This window comes from Lontra canadensis, unplaced genomic scaffold (genome assembly GCF_010015895.1).
Source record: "Lontra canadensis isolate GAN:19392208 unplaced genomic scaffold, GSC_riverotter_1.0 scaffold14, whole genome shotgun sequence".
In the NCBI taxonomy this organism is placed as follows: Eukaryota; Metazoa; Chordata; class Mammalia; order Carnivora; family Mustelidae; genus Lontra; species Lontra canadensis.
The window spans coordinates 27,394,990-27,414,442 of record NW_022631008.1 but is presented as its reverse complement, the minus strand read 5'-3'; the positions used below and the strand labels follow the sequence as shown (position 1 = coordinate 27,414,442).

The window sequence follows — 19,453 nt, the reverse complement described above, 5'->3', positions numbered from 1 at the left end:
TACTTTGTACAGTTTTTCTAATGGTGCACAAGAAGAATGAGCAGGTGTCATCACATCCCTGTCATTTCTTTTTCTTTCAAATAAAGTCGAATTTCATTAGACTTGTGGTCTAGCTCTTCGGGCATGAAATCTTGGCTATATCAAAAATTTTTATTTTGTTTGGATGAAAAAAGAAGTTCACAGGAATTTTTGGAACCTAAAACCAAAAGGTGAAACCAGGTGCTAAACAGCTGTCTTTGCCATAGCTGTTATCAAACCATCATTTGTCCTTGGTGTGGTGACTGGGAATTGGGAAGTTTTGTTATAGAATTGTATTCAGTGCTCTGATCCATCTTAAACCTTTCATTTTCTTCGCTCCAAATCATAATAAGCATTTTATTTCACATAAATGAAATCATTCATTTACATTTCATTTTTACATTTCATTTCATGAAGGGCCTTCATTCACATAAATTATGAGCTAAGGATTGTGACTTATAAATGAAATACGATAAGTCAGTTGGTCTCATCTACCTTATTTTTGTTATAGACTAAGTTCTCAGGTCATCATATATACGGTAGATTGATTAAGTCTGAAGTTAATCTGTTTTCACCTTAGGAAAATTAGGATAATATCCCCTAACTTGTAGGAGCATTTCAAATAAATACAGTATCTAGAGATGCTCAGTACTTAAAGGTACGCTTTATATTTCACCATGTTCTTGTGAGATGGATGTTTTAGAATACATGAGAATTCTAGAAACCTATTAGAGGGGAACCTCACATTGGGACCTACATTAAATAAAACAGATCCATAGATTTGTTTATACTTTTGAAGAAGAGAACTCAAATTCTCTGTTACTTCCTCCACTACTTCATCTTCAGGAAGTTCATCTAGATTGGGCCAAGACACAGGGTATGCATGTTTGGGCAGTAGGGGAGATGATGGGACAACCTATTCTAATGGCAATCTCACTCTCGGTGTTCTACTTTTTGGCCCTTCAGTCTATGGCAATGACTTAAGGTCACCTTGAATGATGCTACCATAAACTTTCATCGTGAAATGAAATGAAATTCATGAAATGAAATGTAGTAGCATTTCATAGTATAGGAAAATTACAGAAAAGTACAGAATTACTAAATTAGGGTTTGAGGAGGAGTTTAAAGATTATAGGTTGAAGAAAAACTTGTCTTTTATGTTACATTTTAAAGAGAGAGAGATTGATACATTTTCTAACTAGGGAATTAGAATTGGATGATTTGACAGACCTGAGGAGAGACTCAAAAGGGTAAAAATTGCCTAGAAAGGCTAGAATAAGGAGAGTTCTCTTCTTGGTAGTTTATAAGTTTAATAAACTGAAGAAATTAATGAATAATGTATAAATTACTTTCATTGAAGACTGGTTATAATGTTTAGTTATGTAGATGTTTAAGAGATATTTAAGAAATACCAGGTAAATTTGAAATCAGCATTGGCAGAAGTAAGGATTAGGAGGGAATATGAATTTACGGATTATGGAAGAAATGTCAATGTTAACTATAGATATTCTTAAAGATTTAAAAATATTTGCATTTGATTTAATAACATTTTAATTTTAGATATTTTTCATTTCCTACTAAGAACTCATTGGAAAGTATCACAGTGGTGATTTTGAGAAATATTATTACATCTGTGATGTGATTATATGTAGGTAGTTCCTTATACATCACTAAATTTATATGGTTAAAATATATCCTTGGAGGGGCGCCTGGGTGGCTCAGTGGGTTAAAGCCTCTGCCTTCGGCTCAGGTCATGGTCCCGGGGTCCTGGGATCGAGCCCCGCATCGGGCTCTCTGCTCAGCGGGAAGCCTGCTTCCCCCTCTCTCTCTGCTTGCCTCTCTGCCTACTTGTGATCTCTGCCTGTCAAATAAATAAATAAAATCTTTAAAAAAATAAAATAAAATATATCCTTGGAGTTTTTGTTATTTTTATTATTTGTTTATTTTTAAAGATTTATTTTAGAGAGTTCTTATGAGTGAGTGGAAGGGGAGAGGAAAAGGGTGAGGGAGAGAATCTCGGATTTCCTGGGCTCCATCTCACAATCCTGATACCATGACCTAGCTGAAATCAAAAGTCAGGTGCTTAACCAGCTGAACCACCCAGGTGCCCCAGTTGTTATTTTTAAAATTTGGTGCTTTGGTAAAGTGAAAAGAACACCAAACTAAGAATCAAGAGTTTATAATACTTCTGGCTCTGAGGCCCTTGGAATTTTTCTCATCCTATTAACTCTGTGACTTTAGGCACTCTGAATCTCTTATCTCATATATAAAATGGGGAAACAAACTGATTATCCGTACAAGGAGTTACTATGGGACAACAAAAAGAATGAACTACTGATACATGTGACATCCTGGATGAACATTAAAATCGCAGTGCTGGGCAAAAGAATTCGGGCACAAAAAAGTATGCCATTTTTATGAAGTGCTAGACAAATCTGCTGTGATAAATCAGAACAGTGACTGCCTCACAGGAGGTGGGGAGTGACTGAAGAGCGGCACGAGGGCATTTTGGAGGTGATGAAAATGGAAAATGTTCCAAAACCTAATAAAGATATATTTGTCAAAATTAATAAAGTGTAGTTAGTATTTGTGCATTTTATTATCTGAAAATTTTACCCCCCCGCCCCGCTCTGTGCCCACCCTATTCCCCCCACCTCGGAAAAGAACAGTAAACAAATACTGGGTGTCGTTCTTGTACAAGGGCCATGCTAATCTTTGTATCATTCCAATTTTAGTATATGTGCTTTTCTCAATGGTAGTGGGTAGGAGTTCTGAAAGTAAGTACTTAGTTTTTTAGGATTTTGCAAACAAGTGAATACATTAAGGAAAATGGGAGCCAGGTTTCTCACGTTGGCCAAAGAGAAAGAAGCATGGACATAGAGACAGAATTTCTCTAGGGTGTTGGGTTGGAATTGGGGGTTTGAGAATAACTTTTATTATATACAGAGAAGGATGGATGGATAGATAGAGAAATATAGAGTGTGTTTATGTTTATAAATATATAAATTTCCTAGTATGTGCTTAGAGGCTCTAGAAGTAATGATACCCCCATAGCAATGAGCATACTTTGCATCCAGATCTTGATTTCTAAACAGTATTCTTCACTAAAAGTAACCAAGAGTCCCTTGAGAAAACTCAGAAATGAACCTAGAACCTCTCCTTGTTCCAGAAAATTAAAAAAAGTGTTCAAGGAATGATGGGAATACATAAAAAAGACATTAAATTCTGGTTTCCACTCAGACATGAAAGAAATTGGAAGTCGCCACTCTTGAGGTCCTTATATCAGGAACAAAGTTGAATTAAAAAGCAACCGTTCTTCTTAGATCCATCAGAGAACTAAAATCACAGAGTAAACTGGTGCCTCCAAAACTGGAGAGACAGGTGAATACAAAGAATCACAGCTTGGTGGGAGCATAAACTGATGAAGCCAAGAACTGGTAGGAAAACTTAACTGTAACTGATGACCTGCCAGAAGCTGTGTGGATTAGCTTGATAGTTAAAAACTTTTGCGGATCTAGTTTTAGGAGGGCTCTCACGCTCTTGTGAGTTTTTCTTCCACAGGCTCCACTGGGTTCTCAGTTAAGATTGGGAGGCAGGGGGATTTCCTATGTTTTAGTAAGAGGGGAATAGTAACCATTTTGAAATCAGCTCATAGCATTCTGTCCTCTCCCTCCCTAAAAGGAAAACTACCAGAGCCTAACCAACTTGGGGACACGCAACTTCCTCTCTAGCCTTGCTGTGTCATCTGTGGATTGGAAAAAAAAAAAAAAAAGTCCAGGAGCACTTTCAAAAGCCATAGCCAGGGATACAGATCCACTGAAAGACTCAGACCTCATCATTGGATTATGCAGTACTTCCCCTCCTCCCACATTTTACCACTACATCAACAGTGGTAATAATAAAGGATTAAAGATGAAAGATCTGCATGGTTTGCACTTTGTTAAAGGAGTTTCTGGGAAGACCCAAGGACAACAAGGATGTTTGAGGAAATTTTAGTTTTTGATACCCGTAGCTACAGTAAAGATAGTCTAACTTCTAGTCAGATATGGCAGAGATTTTGGAACTGTCAGACTGGGAAATCAGTATGCTAAAGGCTCTAATGGAAAAAGTGAACAACATGTAAGAACAGATGGGTAATGTAAGCAGAGATTGAAATTCTAAGAATCAAAAGAAAATAATAGAAATCAAAAACACTGTAACAAGTAAAGAATGCCTTTGATAGGCACATCAGGAGAAGAGAGGAGGGAGCAAAAGAAATATTTGAAGTAATAATGGCTAAGAATTTTCCAAAATTAATGACAGACTCCAAACCACCAATCCAGGAAGCACAGAGGACACCGAATATGACAAACATCAAATCTACACCTGGACCTATCATTTCCAAACTGCAGGAAACCAAAAACAAAGAGAAAATCTTGAAGGGAGCTAGAGGAGAAAAAAAACACCTTACTTATACAGAAAGAAGGCTAGGAATTACATTGGACTTCCCTTCACAAACCATACAAGCATAGAGAGTAGAAAGAAATGTTTAGTGTTGAAAGAAAAAAAAAAATCACCAACCTAGAATTCTGTATACATTGAACTTAAATTTCAAAAGTATAAGAACTGTTAACTTGCCTTGCAAGAAATGTTAAAATAAGTTATTCAGAAAAAAAGGAAAGTTAGTGAAGGAATAAATGAAGGTAAAATGAAACCTTTTATCTTTTTTTAAATTTTATTTTTAAAATTTTTTAAAAATATTCATTTGAGAAAGAGAGAACATGAGCAGGGGGAGAGGGGCAGAGGGGAAAGCAGACTCTCCGCTGAGCAGGGAGCCCAATGCAGGGCTTGATCCCAGGACCCTGGGATCATGACCTGAGCTGATGGCAGACACTTTACCATCTGTGCCATCCAGGTGCCCCCCCCCCCCCCCCCCCCCCATTTTTTTTTTTTTAAGATTTTATTTATTTGACAGTAAGAGAGGGAATACGAGCAGGGGGAGTGGAAGAGGGAGAAATAGGCCTCTCACTGAGCAGGGAGTCTGATGTGGGGCTTGATCCCAGGACCCTGGGATCATGACCCGGAGACTGAGCCACCCCCCAGGTGCTCCAAAACCCTTTATTTTCTGTCTTTAATGGATATAACAGATAATTTCAAAATAATAGGAACAACGTATAGAGTGATTCTAGCTTATAGATAAGTGAAATTTATTTATTTCTTTATTTATTTTTTAAGATAAGTGAAATTTGATAGCAATATCACAAGGGGTAGGAGAGAGGAATTTGGAATACTGCTTTAAGGTACTGCCCATGAAGTGCAGTATAATGTTATTTGACAGTGGATATAGATTAAATGTATACAGCAAACTCAAAAGCAACCACTAAAAAAAATTCAGTTTTCTCTTTTAATACTTTAAATATGGTGCTCCATTGACTTCTGGTTTGCATTATTTTAGATAGGTTTGGCAGTATGTTTTTGTCAAATATTTTGGAGTTCTGATTTTTATGATTTATACCTGCTTTATTCAGGCCCCCATATACCCAACTTTATGCTTAGTAGAACTAAATGGCCATAGCAGTCTGATACTGTTGAGTAACTGAACATAAGAATTTTCATAAGAAAATTTCCATTTAATTCATATACAAAAGTTATATAGCATTTTTCAAGGGGATGGTTTGAGGGGTAGGAGGAGGGTATGCCGCTTCTACTTTTGACAGAGCAAATATTAAGCGCATGTGGTAGGTCAGTTTTAGTTTATTGTCTTAATGTTTTATTGTCTGAAGAAACTTAATCTTACATTGACAGTTCTTAATCATTATCTGTTTTTAGTAATGATCACTATAAGTAGAGCATCTCTCTGTAATTTGACAATTTACCTTAATGTGATTAAATGTCTAAAATAATATACTTAGTGCATCATTAAGTGGAAATAGAGATATATAAAGTGGTTTTAGGGACTAATGGTTATATTTCTCTCAATTTAGTCAGAATTTATGTGATGCAAATCAAATAATTCATTTTAATGAATGCATTAACACTAATGGTATATTCAAAATTAGAGGTCTTCTCATTAGAGACTACCAAAATAAAACAATGAGTATGTATGGGCTAAACAATTATGTAAGAGGTTTATTCAGATACAGTTTACAATTTGCCTATTCATCCAAGTTGTTATCAGTATTTCATTCCTTTTAATGGCTGAATTAATATCCCATTGTATGGCTATTCCACATTATATTTATTTATCAGTTGATGGACCTTTATTACCACCTTTTGGCTATTATGATAAATGCTACAATGAGCATTCATGTACAAGTTTTTGTGTGGGTGTAAATTTTCATTTATCTTGGGCATATAGGGGCGCCTGGGTGGTGCAGTGGGTTAAGCCGCTGCCTTCGGCTCAGGTCATGATCTCAGAGTCCTGGGATCGATCCCCGCATCGGGCTCTCTGCTCAGCGGGGAGCCTGCTTCCTCCTCTCTCTCTCTGCCTGCCTCTCTGCCTGCTTGTGATTTCTCTGTCAAATAAATAAATAAAATCTTTATCTTGGGCATATAACTAGGAATGGAATTGCTGATCGTATAACTCCATGTTTAATCTTTTGAGGAACTACCAACCTATTTTCCAAAGCAGCTATCCCATTTAACATTCTTACTTACCAGCAGTATATGAGGTTTCCAGTTTATCCACAACACTTGTTACTGTCTCACTTTTTCATTATAGCAGTCTAGTGGGTGTGAAGTATATTTCATTGTGGTTTTGATTTGCTTTGGTGGCTACTAATGTTGAGCGTCTTTTACATGTACTTGCCATTTTTAGATCTTTTTGGACAAATGTCTGTTCAGATCCTTTGCCCATTTTAAAATTGGGTTATTTGTCTTTTTATTACTGAGTTATAAGTTACTTTAGACACAAATCCATTATCAAACATTTCTAAATAGTTTCTCTTATTCTGTGTTATCTTTTTACTTTCTTGTAGATAGTTTATTTTGAACTATCATAAAGAATGGTTGCATTGAACGGTTTACTAGACTTGCATTAATTTAATTACCTGTATTGTTTTATTTTATTTATGTGTCTTTGAAAGAATAGTGACTTTATCTTGATTAGCAATTAATACTGTTTTACATCACTGGATGTGAATCTTCAGATACTAATCAAATTATTAATTTTACTTTAAGACCTTGGATTACTTACCTTTGAATTGAAATACCACATAGATTAAGATTAAGATTAAGATGACCATTCTGGCTGTAAGGCATCTGAAACTAAAACAATATATAGGGTTTGGTTTTGTTTTTTTAAGTAGGCTCCACACCCAGTATTGGGGCTTGAATTTATGAACCTGAGACTGAGCCAACCAGGTGCCCCAAAACAGTATTTGTTTTATAAGCCAGAATTTTATTTTTAGCAAAGGTTAATAACTACTAGTTATTTTTATGACATTTAGTCTGAGAGGTATACATTTTCTTGGAGATTCTGGCTTGAAAACACTGTTAGCAGTTTAATTTTTTAAAGCTAGCCTTTTTAGAAAAATGCGATGGTATACCATACTGCATGAGCCTTTAAATAGTACCCAAACTGATGTTCCCAGTCACTCTGAAAGTCAAAGTAATTACTGTTTTCCTTTCTGTAGTAATAACTGCAAACTAAATTACACATGAATTTTGGACATGTCATTTCATCACATTCTTGACATATTAATCATAAAAATATTTGTTAGTGTTATATTTTGCTGTTTATTAGTTTAATTAATTAATTAGTCTAATATGGAAAGTTGATCCTTAATTTAGTCCCTTCTCATTCTCTTGCAAATAGGGAAGATAGGAGGGCATTATAAATATCTTTGTTAGCTTTTGAGTAGAAATTATAAGGAAGAAAAAATAAAGGCAGTCGAATTTTCTACAAGACTCAGTTGAAAGACCTCTTAAGGAGTTAACCAGTATGAAAAAGATGGCCTGTTGGTTATCCAACAATAAATTCTCAGTTCTCTGACATCAGCTATAGATGTTCTGTAATTCAACTCAATTATGACACTACCTGAAATTAATCAGACCCCCACAGGGTCAATCCTTGATCATTTCCACAAGATCACCCCCACTTCAGATGCCAGCCCCAAAAGGATACCCAGGCTGCCTGTACTTCTGCCTAGCCAGTTGCAAATTCAGGGATTCTCTCAACCCTCCCTACCCTCGGTTCAATAAATTGCTAGAACAACTTACAGAACTCAGAAAAACGCTATATTTATACAGTTTATTATAAAGAGTACAGGTGAACAGCCAGGTGAAAACATACATAGGGCAAGGTTCAGAAGGGTCCTGAGCTCAGATATTTCTGTGGAGTCAGGATGTACCACCAACCAGGAAGCTTTCCCAGACCTCATTGTTCCAGAGTTTCTGTTGAAGTTTCATTACAAAGTCAGGATTGATTAAATCATTGGCCATTGGTGATTGAACTAAACTTTCAAGTCTTCTCGCCTCTCTGGAGGTGAGGTGGCAGGTGGGGAGTGGGGTTGTGGAATGAGACATAAAGACCAAGTACATATATTATGTTGCATATGCTTAGCCAGTGTGGATCAAACACCCCCTCTATTCTAGGTATTGAGGATAGGAAGAGTAAGAAGACATGCATGTGTTCATGGAACTCACACTGTAGGTGTGGAGACAGAAACAGTGAAGTTGCATCTTACATGGGAATTAGGTTCTGAGGCAAAGGTATGAGGTTAAAACCTTTTTTTTAGAATTAGGCAGAATTTCCCTTGATAGTCTCTCAAACTGCATGAGTTCTATCACACTATCTTTTAATAAGTCCAGCAGCTTAATTTTCCTTATTTACAGACACAGACACTCATCACTTTCCCTCAGCTCTAGTCGAAATAGTTGGCCCATAAGCAGGGCCATGTTTAATGAAAATTTATGAACTGTATCGTTTAACCAGAATCACACTTAGTTGGCACTTTCAGTAGGAGTTGCTTCCACTGTAGAAATACGAAGGAACTGAAACTAAGGAATTATATTTATATACCCTATCTCATGATACTAGGTCGTAAATTTATTGACTGGGCATACTGGCACGATTTAACTACATTCTCATCGTCATTCACTTGATCTACCTCTCTACCTGAGTCTCTTTCCATCCCCATTGATTCCTTCCTACCAGTAAATGCACATATGATGTGATTCCACTGTATGTAAACAGTGTAAATTCATAAATATAATAGATTTATATAAGTGCTCTGAAGACATAAATGAGGAAATAAGTTGTGCACTTAACTTTTGTAGGTAAAGGAAGGTGTATATAGTTGAACTAAACAAGGGAGCTTGACCTTAAAGAATGAGAATAGGAGTTATGGTATTTTCCATCTAAATACTAATCATATTTTTTTATTGTCTTCAAACAATTCTCCACATCAGCCATTTTCCTATTTCTTCAGTGATGATTCTTCTGGTAATAGAGTATATTAATTAATTCAAGGAAATAAAGTGAGCATGTTTGACATGACTGAGGCAAAGGATTCTAGTCCTCCTAATTTTTCTTTGGTTTATGATGCTTCTGTAAGTTCTTATTTTGCATAGTACCCCAAATTGTACTGGCAAATGTGAAATGGGAAAATTGATACTCCCCATTCAGTTGAGGGGTATAGGGCAAGATATAATGTGTCCTTTGACTACCTACCAGTTCTGGGTAGTTTTATATCTGCCATTTTGTTACTGTTTTCTCTGTGTCTTATGCTCTTGCTGTTTTATTCCTTTACTGTAGTCTTCTTTTATGCTAAATAGGTATTTTCTGGTATACTGTTTTAATTCCATTTTTCCTCCTCCCTTTCTCTACCTCTCTTTCTCTTTTAGTTTTCTTCATAGTTACTCTGGGTATTACATTTAACATGTTAATTTAAGACAGTTTGGATTAATCCCACTTTAATTTTCATACAGGCATACTTCATTATGCTTCACTTTGCTGTGCTTTTGCAGGTACTGTCTTTTTTTTACAAGTTAAAGGTGTGTGGAAACCCTGCATCAGGCAATTCTGTCAGCACGATTTTTCCAACAGCACTTGATAACGTAGTGTCTGTGTTACGTTTTGGTAACTTGCCGTATTTTGAACTTTCATTATTGTATTTGGTATGGTTACCTGTGATCAATGATTATGACTTGCTGAAAGCTCAGATGATGGCTAGCATTTTTTAGGAAGAAAATATTTTTTAATGTGTGTACATCATTTTTTTAAACAATGTTATTGCACAACTAGTAGACAATTATAGTGTGAACATAACTTTTATATGTACCAGGAAACCAAAGAAGTTCATTTGACTCACTTTATTGCAATATTTGGGAATATTGTGGGAACTGAACCCACAATATCGGTATGCCTGTAGTACATAAAAACTTTACTCCATTATAACATTATTTATATAAATTACATCAATTACACATTATAAGCCTATCAACACAATTTTATAATTATTACTTTATGCAGCTGTCTTAAATGACATAGGAGAAGGAATTACAAAATACATGTTTGTTATCTTTTGTATTTACCTATGTAGTTATCTTTATTGATACTCTTTATTGCTTAGTGTGGATTTAAGCTACTCTCTATTGTCCTTTCATTTTAGCCTGGAATGAGAGTCCCTTTAGTATTTCTTGTAGGTCAGCCCTACTAGTGACAAATTCTCTCAATTTTCATTTAGCTGGGAACATCTTCATTTCTTCTTCCTTCCTACCTTACCCAGCTCTCCTTTGTTTTGAAGGGTAGTTTTGCTAGATACAGAATTCTTGGTTAAGAGTCTTTGTCTTTCATCACTTTGATTATGTCATCCTCCTGGCCTCCCTGATTTCTAATGAGAATTCAGCTCTTAACCTTATTGAAGAAATTTTGTACGTGATAAATTACTTTTCATTTGTCACTTTCAAGATTTTTTCTTTGCCTCTGGTAGTTTGCTTATGATACATCTTGGCATTGGATCTCTTTGAGTTTCTCTTACTTGCAGTTTATTGAGCTTCTTATATGCAGGTTAATGTTTTCAGTCAAATTTGGGGGGTTTTTTGGCCTTACTTTCAAATATTTTTCCCATTCCTTTTTCTGTCTCATCTGCTAAAGCTCACATTATGTATATATTGGTATTCTTCATGGAATCCTATAAATCTCTCAGGCTCTGTTAATTTTTCTTCATTCTTTTTCTTTTTTGTTCCTCAGATTGGAAAATTTCAGCTGTCCTGTCTTCAAGTTCACTGATACTTCTACCAGTTCAAATATGCTGTTGTAATTTCTGTTGCAAGAAATTTTGTTCAATTTCTTGCAACAGAAATTAAAAATTGCACTTTTCAACACCAAAATTTTTTTTAATACCAAAATTTACATTTGATTTTTAAAAATAATTTCTGTCTATTCATTTATATTTTCTGTTAGGTAAGACATGATTCTCAAACTTTCTTTTAATTCTTCAGACATGATCTCCCTTTGATCTTTGAAAAAATTTTTTAAGACTTTATTTGAGGGGGAGGGGCAAAGGGAGAGGAAAGGAAAGAGAATCTCAAACAGACCCCTCACTGAGTGCAGAGCCCAGTGCAGGGCTCAGTCTCACAACCCTGAGATCACAACCTAAGCTGAAGCCAAGAGTGAACTGTTTTACCCACTGAGCCAGCAGGTACCCCTCCTCTTTGAAATATTTTTAATAGCTGGTTTAAAGTCTTTGTCTATTATAAGTTGAATGTCTGGACTTCTTCAGAGACAGTTTTATTGACTCCTTTTTTCCATGCTTCTCTTTTTCTTTATCTTACCATTTTTTATTGAAAACTAGACATTTAAAATAATTAGGACAATCCTATTCTTCCCTATCCCCAGGATTTATTATTGTTTTGTTGTTAGTTGTTTGTTTCTTTAGTGACTTGCATGGATTAATTCTGTACAATCTCTATTTTTTGAAGTCTCTGCTTAGGTAGCTTATTGGTAATTTAATGATTGACCAGAGATTCCTTTAAATGCATTGAGCTGATAGGTCTCTTTCCACTTTTTGTTGAGGGTCTCTGTGTATTCGCATTTTGGTGCAGAGCCTCAAGGTCAACCATAGTGAAAGATTAGGGCCTTCTCATCCCTTCCTGAGAATGCCCGCAGCTCCACACATGTGCATAACCTTCTAAATTTCAAGAACTATGTCAGAGCCTTTCAAGTTCTTATGGATATTTCAGTCCTCAGCTTTTCCTTTTAAGGTTTTTGTTCAGCCTCTTATTAGCGACAACTGGTAAAACTCCCTCAAGCAACTGTGATGTTAAACAGTTGCTGCTGATTGTTTTCCATAAAGATGCTACAGATAGTACTGTACACAGAGAGTGAGCTTGGAGTCTGATTAAATACAGTACTGAGAATGGAGCTTTTCACTTGTGACCAGGCAGGTCAAATAGTGACAGTTTTCTGGTGATCAGGCTTTTGGGGAACTGCATATCTATTTTGGTCCCTCCAGTGCCTGCTTGGCTAGCTGTTTTCACAGCTACTCTGGAGCTGGGGCGGGGGGTGCTGGGGGTAAGGAGATTGGATTAGGGCAACTTAGAATACCACAAAGCTTGCTGTTCTTGCTAAGATTCAACTGATTTTCTTGAATAAACATGTGTTGGATTGTCACAGGCCTTTTAATTATCTTACAAAATGCTGAAAAAAGTGACAGAATTTCCCAGTGTTCTTGTTGCTATCACTGAGGAGCAGGCTTTTAAAGGTTCTTCCTCTGCCATTCTGAAGTGTTTCTTGCCATTTCTATATACATTTATGTACGTCCTTCTCCCAGTTTCTGATCCAGCCTTTCATTGCTTGTGTTTCTCTTATACATTTCTCATGGACTCTTGGAGCTTTGTTTCCATGGCTAACATACTTATATTTTCAAGTATTTGCCGTTACTACTCTTTCTTGCCTGGCAGCCCTTTCAGGGAGTCATTCTCTCATATCCCACACAAATCAAAATCCTTTATTCCCCCCTTAAATATTACTGTTCCTCAAGTTTCTGACCTATGCCCCTTCTTTTGTCTCTGTATTCTCTTGAGCGTTTTTACCCATCTGTTATTCAGACTCCCAAATCTGTCTTCTTCTCTACCCAGATCTCTCTCTCAAGCTCAACATCTGTGCTTAATATAAATCTCCATTTGGAAATTCTATAAACATCTAAAATTCCACAACTTCAAAATAGAAATCAGCCTATTCTTCTTTCTCAGTTTTCTCTGAATGACATTTACATCTATCCAGTTGCCTAAACCCAAAAATTTGCATCATCCTTGATTCTTTCTCTTTTACCGTACTCCCAAGTTCTAGTCAGTTACCTCTAAATTTTTTGTGCCCTCAGTCCTTCTTGATGCTTTCTCCATCTCTGCTGACTCTCTCTTGTGAATTACTCTAGCAGCCTCCTAAACTTATTTTCCTATTAAAACTCTGTCCCTAGCTTCTCTTACAATGTGCCCACAAGGGGACTTTATAAAATGCAAATCTACACAGATCGCAGAATATACACATACTCTCACACTTACATATGCATACTTGGCCTTTCTCTCCATTGCACTCTTTGCTGCTTCCTAACTACATTTTTCCTGTTCCCAGACCATGTGTTCTCCTTTGCTTTCAGATTTTTGTATATACCACAACATTCTGTCTTTGCTCTTCCATTGCTTCCTCTGGAAAGCCTATCAGTAGTCTTACAAATCTGAGTCTTTTGGATATAGAATTGCTGTACTGTAATTGCCTATTTACTCATCTTTATCTCTGTGTAGAACATAAAAAGTTCATGAATTCTGAGACTGTGATTATGAGCAGCCTATGGTGGACTTTGACAAAGTATATGAAGACTAAAGAATTTATGTCTACATTTATGAATGAAAAAACCAATCATGTTTAGCACTGGAAATACAAAAATAAATTATACAAATGCATAAATTGGCCTTTGAGACATCTGGTTCTTGGGGGATATAGTTCTGTTAGTAATGTGGGATTGTAACTTTAAACCAATGATTTTTTTTTTTAAAGATTCCATTTATTTATTTATTTGGGGCAAGGAGCAGAGGGAGAGGAACAAGCAGACTTCATGCTGAGCATGAAGCAAGGCTCAGCCCAATGCAAGGCTCAGTCCCATGATCCTGATCCAAAATCAAGAGTCCAGCTGCTCAACCAACTGAGCCACCCCGGTGCCCCAAAGCCAGTGATTCTAATAAAGCCATGTATACTTCAGTTGAAGAAATAAAATGGCATGAATAAATGTGAAACCCCAAAGCATTATTTACAATGGAGAATATGAAGAGAAACTGTTTAACAAAGTTATATACATATGCCCTTTGTAAAGTTAATTATCATACTTAGTTTTTTGTTGTTCTTGGTGGTGTTTTTTCTTTAAAGATTTCATTTGTTCATGAGAAAGAGAAGGAGAAGCAGGCTCCCCACAGGGAAGGGAGCCTGTCCCAGAACCCTGGGATCACAACCTGAGCCAAAGATAGATGCTTAACCAACTGAGCCACCCAGGCACCTGGTGGTGGTTTTTTGTTTGTTTGTTTTAATTTCTGGGTCATTTAAAAGCAGATGACTTCTTCCTACCTTTCTCTTAAAGAAATTGGAAATTTCTTTTGGAAATTTCCAAAATATATATAAGCAAAAAGAAGATAAATCATTATCTTGTTTACTATGGTAAAGATATGTTTATAATTGAAATAAATCTGAATATCACCTGAAATAAATATATCATAAACATCTCTTCACACCAGGAAATATACTTCAACACCATCTGCTGCTGAGGTTGGCAAACTTTCTATAAAGGGCCATATAGGGGGTACCTGGGTGGCTCAGTGGGTTAAAGTCTCTGCCTTCAGCTCAGGCCAGGATCCCAGGGTCCTGGGATCAAGCCCCGAATTGCGGGGTGGGAGGGGGGTCTCTGCTCAGCGGGGAGCCTGCTTCCCTCCCTCTCTCTGTCCCTGCCGGCCTCTGCCTACTTGTGATCTCTGTCTGTCAAATAAATAAAATCTTTAAAAATAAAGGGCCATATAGTATATATTTTAGGCTCTGGGGGCTAGAAGGTCTCTGTTGTAACTACTCAACTCTGCTGGAAGCAAAGCAGCAATAGACCATTCCGGATGTGGTGTGTTATGATAACTTTGTATTTATAAAAACAAGCAGTAAGTGGAATTGGTATGAGAGCCATAGACATGATACAAATTTAACATAATTTATCTCCTATTTTTGGAAATTTGTAATGTCTTCATTTTTTTTTTACTGTTGGTAATACTGTCTTAACATCTTGATATCTAAATTTTCATGTACATTCTTGTTTTTTTCTTAGAGGATAATAGATGATAGAACAGTTTTGCTTGGTTCATTTTGTGGTTTTGTGAGAATGGGAAAGAAAGAGGAAAACTTTAAAGAGAAGCAAAGAAAGACTTTGCTTAGAGGGACACAGATTGAGGTAATGACAATGATATAAAACTTAAAAAATAACAAAAATTCCATAAATACACATTTTCCTTTTCACATACCAAGCTTTTCTATTTAATAGCTCTGTAGAGTTTTTTTAAAAAATCTTATGTGTATTGAGTTTGAGATTTGGGAGATAGGGTTACAAGTTACAAAATAAGCATTTCTTATTCAGTCTCCTAGTATACTCTTAGGCCAGCATGGTTTTGATTGTGGTGACCAGTCAGCTTATTTTAAAAAGAAAAAAAAGACGTTAAGCTTTTCTGTTCTAGATGATGAAGTCTCATAAGTTAGAGCGGGGATTGGCAAACTACTATCCATGGACCAAATCCTTTCACTACCTGTTTTCATAAATGAATTCTTACTGGAATAGCACCGCCATGCCTGTTCACTTATGTATTTATCGTCTATGGCTGTTTTCAGACTACAGTAGCAGAGTTAAGTAGTTGTATCAAACACGGTATAGCCCATAACGTCTAAAATATTTACTATCTGCTACTTTACAGAAAAAAATTTGCAGACCTCAGAATTAGAGGAATGGTACTTATTAGTCTTTCTGCTTATCAAAAGTGTATCTACAAAAAAATACAGGTAATTTTTCTGTGAGTAAACTAATAAGACTTTAGATGCACACTTTAAGAGACCAAATTAAGAGACCAAATAAAGGCACTTAAAATGGAGGAGAAAATGTGGGGAAACGACATAAGAAATGTTGGAATACAGAGGTCTTAATGTGTACTGTACATCTAAATTCCTAAAAGATTAGATTTACAATACCCGAGTACTGGCTGTTACAGAGGCATCCACCTTGGTTATAGAAGCCCTCCTTACACAGAATTGCAAAGTAGCCACCTTCACACAGTTTTGCCATGGTGTCTTTAAAAACCAGCAGTTATGCTATGACAGGTTTCTGTGGATCTTTCCTGGAACAACTTTATTGCAGTTTCTGAATGAGACAACATCAGTCAAATTGGAAAACCCAAATTCTAAAAATTTTTGAAACTCGTGTGTGTAGACTTATTCTCCCAACAACAGTCTTTATTCCTAAGTTTGCTGCCTTGATTCAGTTTGACATGACAATAAGAGAGGACATTCAGAAATTAGGAAGATGAAGAATGCCAGTTGCTTGCTTGCTTTGGATCCACATGTTACTTAGACATAGCTTATTATTCTAAACCTTCGAAGAATCCTAGATCATTTAGCAGGGTTTCAAAATAGCATAGCTTTCACTAATTTTATATAAACATTCTTTAAAAGAATCCTGTGTGTGGAGCTCTTTGGAGCATAGTGAAAAAGCCTCTGGATTGAAGTCACAAGTTGTTCAACTACACAACTAACTAGATGTTGCAAAAGCCCGAACGTGCAGTACAAACTACCTATAGCTCTGGACTTACTTTACGAGAGAGAAACCATTAATTAAATGCTCAAGTCACTGATTTTAGGTTTCTCACAGCTGAATCTAATCCTGACTGATGGGGGTGGAGCAGAATAGCTTATCTTCAAGGTACTTTATGTATGTGTGGTGTAGAGCTGATGGAGGGAAGTCTATGGAAGTGGTCTGTATCTTGTCAAGATAAAGCAGTGCTGTTATGGAACTGCAAATTTTACAATAATAAAAGACCTGTTGCCAAAAAGAAATGGAATCTCACATTGATTTTTACACATTTCTTATTCCTAGTTTAACTTTTTGAGTTTCCTATTCTATCTTGTTTCTCATCATTTTCTTTTCTGTGATACTCATTCTATATTAGAACCGTTAAGTGCAATGCCAAGAATTCTTGTGCTGTGTTTTCAGGAGGTTGTTCTTGAGGAAAGGTGTTAAGGCACCGAGCCATCCCTAGCTGCTGGAGAACCAGAGGGAGGTACATCTGTGTTGATGTAATGACTGCAGCTTTGCATGGGACTTTGGGTTAGTCAGGGTAGGAAAGTGCAGTAAGCTGGGGACTCTTCCCAACACCTGTGTCCCCCTAAAACTCTGTAATCCTTAGTTGTATCAAAGTCCCTCTGTTTTCATAGATTTTTTTTCCCAGATACTCAAGGCTTTTACATCATTCCTTTCTCCTTAAGCAGTTACTCTGTTTTACTGAGGGTTTGTTCATCCATTATAATAAGTATTTATTAAGCACATAAAATGTGCTTTGTGTTCGGTCCTGGGGATATTATGATCATTCAAACACAGCACCAGTTGCAAAGAATTTTCAAATGGGAGAGTCAGGTAAGAAAACAGGCATTTACATTACAAAATAAGAACTGAAGAGTTAAGGATTAAGGAAGCCGACATTGGATAGAACCAGCATGGTTAAATGAAAAGAGCATTGATTTTAGATTTTATTGATCTGCTTTTAAATTTTGATTCGATTACCTAGTAGTTATGTGATTTGGGGAAAGTTAAGCTTTGTGATACTTGCGAGGTTTTTATATGTTCTAGAACTGAATATATGTGTAGTACCTAGTTCAGTGCCAGCTGAATAAATTATTTCTGCTTTATTCCTAAGTCATAAACCACAAATTATTGTAGCTTCAAAGCTGTAAAATAGAAAGATAATGTCTTTATGCCCCTACTTCACAGGAGATATGAAAAGTAGGTATTTAAAAAAAAATTCTGTGAACTCTGAACACCCTCCCTATAAAGAAACTTGTAGAAATCAGGTTTTATAATTATTTCTTATAAAATTTATCCAAATTTCCATTATTGAGATATACACACTGTAAAACTAGTATCTTAGTAACTTAGAAACTTATAAAATATACTATTACACTAATTCTTTTTTTTGTTTGTTTTTAAGATTTATTTATTTGAGACAGAATGCACAGTGGTCAGGGGCAGAGAGTCTTAAGCAGACTCCACACTGAGCATGGAGCCTGACAATGGGCTGGACCTCATGATCCTGAGATCATGACCTGAGCTGAAAGCAAGAGTCAAACGCTCAAGCGACTGTGCCACCCAGGCACCGCACTATTACACTACTTCTGTAATCACTGGTCTTAGATTTATTTGTCAGCTTAAAAGAGGATACTTTTCTGTCTCCCCATCTTCCTTACCTCCATGGTTTAGCATTGCCACGTGCTCTTAAACAAATTGTGGTTTATGTCCTGAATGGTAATGGATGTAACATTTTTCATGAGATATTTAAAAAGCATTGTTAAAATTTAGCTTTTTTTTCTCTTCAGAGAATTAAGAAATTGCAGTATTTAGTAGATATAATCAGATTTGAAATGAAACAAAATGATCAACAATTTGCTTTTAAGTGGAAAGGTGTTATTTTTTTTTTCCATTCCTTTGAAATTAAGCAACATAACTGCTGCTAACAATAGAAACTGGTCTAACAGCAGCACAATTTATAGTTCTTCAGAAGTGTGAAGTTGGTAGTTGAAATCCAAATACTGCACTTGAGCGGGTATAGATCTTATTCCATTGTGTGACTGGTCTTTCTAATTTTGCTCTGCTGTATGTAATAACTGCTCCAGATTTATTTGTTAATTCTGTCATAGCTGTACCTTAAAAATAAGATAAACTGATGTTAATCACTATGGTGTTAAATACATCAACAGAACATAGACCTATTTTCTTTGTATTTTATATAAATCATTCTAAATTATAAATAGGAAAAAAAATAAGCAAACAAATAGTTACCTTCCTGCCAAAAAAGGAAAAAAAAAACCTAGTGAAGCAGAGTAGAATAAGGGATGGGGAAGAAGCCCAAGGATTGTGTTGGCAGGGCAGTATAGTGATAGTGACAGCATGAAAAAAATGGATACGTTCTTCCATCACTGCCATTCTCCCTGTTTGAAGTAGACAAATGGTATGTACCCAAGGGGACCTAGGGACAGTGCTCTGAGGACAGGAACCACTTCTATACAGCCCTGCCAGATTCATGAGAGTAATGGTGCATCTGTTTTTTGTTGTTGCTGTTGTTACTTAACCTTGTAATGGATACATTACTGTTTCTGTGTCACTTCTTTTGTGGGTTCTTACTCGTATTACTTTCTTTATCATAGCTAACCCTGATTGTCTGTTGGCAGGTC

General features: G+C 36.1%; 1 protein-coding gene and 1 pseudogene across 4 annotated transcripts in view; one reads left to right on the top strand and one right to left on the bottom strand.

The window, feature by feature from the left end:
- REV3L (REV3 like, DNA directed polymerase zeta catalytic subunit) overlaps window positions 1-19,453 on the top strand; it is a 183,020-nt gene that overhangs the window by 33,172 nt on the left and 130,395 nt on the right. The window lies entirely within an intron of this gene.
- On the bottom strand, window positions 2,678-2,769 carry LOC116868244 (annotated as a pseudogene).